Source organism: Salmo trutta, chromosome 31, assembly GCF_901001165.1.
Source record: "Salmo trutta chromosome 31, fSalTru1.1, whole genome shotgun sequence".
In the NCBI taxonomy this organism is placed as follows: Eukaryota; Metazoa; Chordata; class Actinopteri; order Salmoniformes; family Salmonidae; genus Salmo; species Salmo trutta.
The window spans coordinates 13,503,330-13,509,584 of record NC_042987.1 but is presented as its reverse complement, the minus strand read 5'-3'; positions in this window follow the sequence as shown (position 1 = coordinate 13,509,584).

Below are 6,255 nucleotides of genomic sequence, written 5' to 3'. Positions count from 1 at the left end.
CACAGCCACAGAAACCCCAAGATTTTTTTTTGGGGGGGGGGGGGGGGGGGGCACATGGAGCTGGCGGCTGAGCAGAGGGAGAGCCAGAGACCACATGGGAAGAGATAGAGAGGTGGTCGGTCGACCCAAGGAGAGTACCAGAGCCCGCCTGGGATTCGATGGAACAGTGTGAGGAGGGATACCTGAGAATGGAGTTTGCTAGGAGTATGCGCAGGCGGGCTGAAGATCGGGTCATCAGTCCGGTGCCATCTGTGCCGGCTCCACGCACCAGATCTCCAGTGCGCCTCCCCAGCCCGGTACGTCATGTGCCTGCTCCCTGCACTCGCCCTGAAGAGCCAGAGACCGTCAGGGAGGCAATGGGGAAGTGTTCTGCGCAACATCCGACCAGAGGATCCGGTTAGCAGTCTGGTGCAACCTGTGCTGGCCCCACCTATCAGGCCTCCAGTGCGCCTCCCCAGTCCGGTACATCATGTGCCTGATCCTCGCACTCGCCCTGAAGTGCATGTCCCCAGTCCGGTACGTCCTGTGCCTGCTCCTCACACTCGCCCTGAAGAGTGTGTCACCAGGCCGGTGCAACCTGTGCCGGCCCAACGCATGAGGCCTCCAGTGCGCCTCCCCAGTCCGGTACGTCCTGTGCCTGCTCCTCGCACTCGCCCTGAAGTGTGTGTCACCAGTCCGGTACCACTTGTGCCGGCTCCACGCACTAGACCTCCAGTGCGCCTTCCCAGTCCGGTACGTCCTGTGCCTGCTCCTCGCACTTGCCCTGAAGTGCGTGTCACCAGTCCGGTGCCACCTGTACCGGCTCCACGCACTCGGCCTCCAGTGCGCATTCACAGTCCAGAGCTTCCGGCGACGGTTCACAGTCCAGAGCTTCCGGCGACGGTCCACAGTCCGGGACCTCCTGCGACGGTCCACAGTCCGGGACCTCCTGCGACGGTCCACAGTCCGGAACCTCCAGCGACGGTCCACAGTCCGGAACCTCCAGCGACGGTCCACAGTGCGGAACCTCCAGCGACGGTCAACGGTCCCGGAACATCCAGCTCCATGGCCAGAGCCTTCCCCTGCGCCGATGCCCAGTCCAAGCACGGCGTCCAGTCCAGCTCCAAGGCCAGAGTCTTCTTCTGCGCCGATGCCCAGTCCAGGTACGGCGTCCAGTCCAGCTCCAGGGCAGGAGCCTTCCTCTGCGCTGGTGGCCAGTCCATGCACGGTGTCCAGTCCCGCTCCATGGCCGTAGCCCTCCGTTGCGCCAGTGCCCAGTCCAGGCACGGCGTCCAGTCCAGCTTCAAGGCCGGAGCCTTCCTCTGCAATGGTGCCCAGTCCAGGCATGGTGTCCGGTCCCGCTCCATGGCCAGAGCCTTCTTCTGCGCCGATGTCCAGGCACGGCGTCCAACCCGGCTCCAGGGCTCCTCTGCGCCAGTGCCCAGTCCAGGCATGGCGTTCAGCCCGGCGCCATGGTCGGATCCAGGGTCTGGGGGAGGGCTACAACCCGCACCGGAGCCGCCACCGACACTAGTCATCCCCCAACCCCCCATTTGGTTTCAGGTTCTGCGGCCGGAGTCCGCACCTTTGGGGGAGGTAATGTCACGCCCTGACCATAGAGAGCCCTTGTTTCTCTATGGTGTAGTAGGTCAGGGTGTGACTAGGGAGTAGTCTAGTTTATATTTCTATGTTGTGTTCTAGTTTATATTTTCTATGTTGGTGTTTTGTATAATTCCCAATTAGAGGCAGCTGGTAATCGTTGTCTCTAATTGGGGATCATATTTAAGTAGCTATTTTTCCCACCTGTGTTTGTGGGATATTGGTTTGATTTATTTGTTTTTGCTTGAAGTTTCACTTTGGAATAAAGATGTGGAACTCTACACACGCTGCGCCTTAGTCCCGTTCTTACGACAACCGTGACTATCACCATGAAGAAAAACAATGACCAATACAGTAATTGAGTACTTTGAGACATCAAGTGGGTTGTGATGATGTGGCTAGGTTTATAGAGCATGGCCCTTGCAATGCTAGGGTTGTGGGTTCAATTCCCAGAGGGGACCAGTAAAGAAATGTATGCACTCACTACTGTAAGTTACTCTGGATAAGAGCATCTATGGAAAATAAGTAAATAGACCATTTCAGTCTTCACATAGAAATAAGTTGCATTTGCAAAGTATTTAAAGAAACTGGAAAACATATATCAAGCAACTATTTTTATATTCCACAAGTATTATTAGATTCACTTTTTTGTTGTGTCTGATAATTATCAGATGCTGGTAAACACTCAAATACATTTGGTTAACATTTTTTCACAAAAGTAGTGCACTGGGCCTTTAGTAGTCCAGTATTAGAGAACTGATATAGATACTTCAGCTCGGCGAATTTTTTTGTTGTTTCATAAAATGTATCAATCTTCTCCTCTCTCCAAAGTTTGGAATTTTTGCCGTATCTCTATGCTCAATGCTGCAATATAGTGAATGAAAAAAACAGTATTCTGGAGATCTGTCTTGTTGTTTTTGTAATGCCAGATGCATCCATCCTCCACATGGTAAGATTTTAGGCGAGAAAGAAAACAGTGTGATCTGTTTTACGGCCAGATTTCTTCTTTGTTTATTTTCTCTGTTTTTATAGTTGTCATCAGTCAAGCATGATTTCACCTCTACATGAGTCAACATCATTTTTAGGAATGGGGTGGTGACTGGACTGCCTTCACTGTTCTTACCTGTGATGTAGATACCTTTATCTACAGCGAGGACTATATAATCTCTAGAACGACATTGAACCAAAATATAAATGCAACATGCAACAATTTTTAAAGATTTTACTGAGTTACAGTTCATATAAGGAAATCAGTGAATTGAAATAAATTCAGTAAACCCTAATCTATGGATTTCACGACTGGGAATACAGATACGCATCTGTTGGTCAAAGATACCTTAAAAAAAAGTTAGGGGCGTGGATCAGAAAACCAGTCAGTATTTGCTGTGTGACCACCATTTACCTCATGCAGCGCGACACATCTTTTCATACAGTTGATCAGGCTGTTTGTTGATGTGGAACGTTGTCCCACTCTTCTTCAATGGCTGTGCGAAGTTGCTGGATATTGACGGGGATTGGAACACGCTGTCGTACACAGCTATCCAGAGCATCCCAAACATGGTCAATGGGTGACATGTCTGGTGAGTATGTTGGCCATGGAAGAACTGGTACATTTTTAGCTTCCAGGAATTGTGCACAGGTCCTTGCGGCATGGGGCCGTGCATTATCATGCAGAAACATGAGGTGACGGTGGCAGAACAATGGCACGACAATGGGCCTCAGGATCTGGTCACGGTATCTCTGTGCATTGAAATTGCCATCGGTAAAATGCAATTGCGTTCCTTGTCCATAGCTTATGTCTACCCATACCATAACCCAAACCCCACCATGGGGAACTCTGTTCACAACGTTGACATCAGTAAACCGTCGCCCACACGACGCCATGGTAGAGGAGTGGGACAACATTCCACAGGCCACAATCAACAAACAGCCTGATCAACTCTATGAAAAGGAGATGTGTCATGCTGTCTGCTATCTGCCCTGTACAGATGAAACCGGGATTCATCCATGAAGAGCACACTTCTACCGCATGCCAGCGGCCATCGAAGGTGAGCATTTGCCCACTGAAGTCGGTTACAATGCTGAACTACGGTCAGGTCAAGATCTGGTGAGGATGACAAGCATGCAGATGAGCTTCCCTGAGACGGTTTCTGACAGTTTGTGCAGACAATCTTTGGTTGTGCAAACCCACAGTTTCATCAGCTGTCTGGGTGGCTGGTCTCAGAGAATCCCGCAAGTGAAGAAGCCGGATGTGGATGGTTACACGTGGACATACTGCCAAATTCTCTAAAACAATGTTGGAGGCAGTTTATGGTAGAGAAATTAACATTAAATTATCTGGCAACAGCTCTGGTGGACATTCTTGCAGTCAGTTTGCCAATTGCACGCTCCCTCAACTTGAGACATCTGTGGCAATGTTTTGTGTTTACAGAACTACACATCTTTTATTGTCCCCAGCACAAGGTGCACCTGTGTAATGATCATGCTGTTTATTCAGCTTCTTGATATGCCACAGCTGTTAGGTGGATGGATTATCTTGGCAAAGAAGAAATGCTCACTAACAGGGATGTAAACAAATTTGTACACAACATTTGAGAGCAATAAGCTTTTTGTATATATGGAACATTTCTGGGATCTTTTATTTCAGCTCATAAAACATGAGACCAACACTTTACATATATATTTTTTTGTTCACTGTAAACACGTTTGTGGTTGATGGAAAGAAGATGGTGACATGGAAGTACACCACACTGTTACCAATCATTCTGCATGGAAATTTGTATCCGATGAGACTAGGCCTATATATATAAAAATGAATTTAAAGTGACTCCATGTTTGTAGTTTTTATGTTGTTTTATTATGTTATTATAAAGTTAACATCTATCAATCTAGTACAGACAATAGGACAAACAGTATCCTGTGTACAATCAGTTTTAAAACAGACATTGAGGTAAAACTGTTACAGTGCTACAAGTAACAACACTGTCTCGAAAAAGGATTTTATCTGCAAATATATACTCTTACTTACTAATATATACATTTACGGTAAAATAAATAATCATAAAAACATCAGACTTTAGAAATCCATAAAAACACAAAAACTAATTTGTACAAAACTTTGGATTTAAAGACCATAAGAAAACGTTTATAACATCAGCAAATTGTTTAGACAGACAGACAGACAGACAGACAGACAGACAGGCAGGCAGGCAGGCAGGCAGGCAGGCAGGCAGGCAGGCAGGCAGGCAGGCAGGCAGGCAGGCAGGCAGGCAGGCAGACAGACAGACAGACAGACAGACAGACAGACAGACAGACAGACAGACAGACAGACAGACAGACAGACAGACAGACAGACAGACAGACAGACAGACAGACAGACAGACAGACAGACAGACAGAACATTAAACAAAATATAAATGCAGAAAAGCACATCTTGTATCAACAATGGTTGCTCAGTAGTTTATCATAGTCAAAAAGTCATATAATGTGAATCGTGATAGGGTCATTCTGGGGCTGGCCTTTCATTTCAACAGGATTACAGCAGTCAATGTATAAGGAATGTCTAAGTCTATGGAAGATGGACATGGTGAGAGCTACACATGCCTGAGACAGAAAATATATAGTTGACTATTTCATTAACCATCAACCTTTACTATTTCTCAAGAGCTTCTGGAACCAGAAACACTATTGCTGAAGTTCTTTGCTACTTATGGTCTTCATAACTCTTGATTCAAGGTTCAGTATTGTAATTTTTGTTCTGCAAAAGGTATGAATATTATTTTGCATTTGATCTCACATAATATAGGTGTACTGATGTACAGTAGACCTGTGAAACAGGTGTCAGATTTGTCCAAGCAATGAGTAGTTCATCTGAGCAAATGCTCAACATAATTGGAATCCACAGTTGGACCAGTCAATACATGATTCCCCAAACAAAACAAAGAATAGCAAACAATACTTATCAAAATATGTCTATTTGGTTAATGTACATACATGTCTATGCTGTCTATATGCAAAATGAATTAGTAGAAAACTTCACATTGTTGTTCAAACTAAGTCTAAACACTTTCTTTCATAGAAAGAATAATAACATACATAAACATACAGTTCCTTATGAAAGTATTCACACCGCTTGACCTTTTCCACATTTTGTTGTTTTACAAGCCTGAATTTAAAATGGATTAAATTTAGATTTTTTTTTGTCACACACAATACCACATAAAGTCAAAGTGGAATAAAGTTTGACATTTTTTTTTACCAATTCATTAAAAATGAAGAGCTGAAATGTCTAGAGCCAATGAGTATCCAACCCCTTGGTGAAGCATGGTGAAGTTATTAAGTACACTTTGAATGGCGTATCAATACACCCAGTCACTAAAAAGATACAGGCGTCGTTTCTAACTCAGTTGATCGAGAGGAAGGAAACCACTCAGGGATTTCACCATGAGGCCAATGGTGACTTTAAAACAGTTACAGAGTTTAATGGCTGTGATAGGAGAAAACTGAGCATTGATCAACAAAATTGTCGTTACTCCCCAAAGCTAACCTAATTGACAGAGTGAAAAGAAGGAAGCCTATACAGAATAAAAATATTCCAAAACATGCATCCGGTTTGCAACAAGGCACTAAAGTAATACTGCAAGAAATGAGGCAAAGCAGTTAACTTTTTGTACTGAA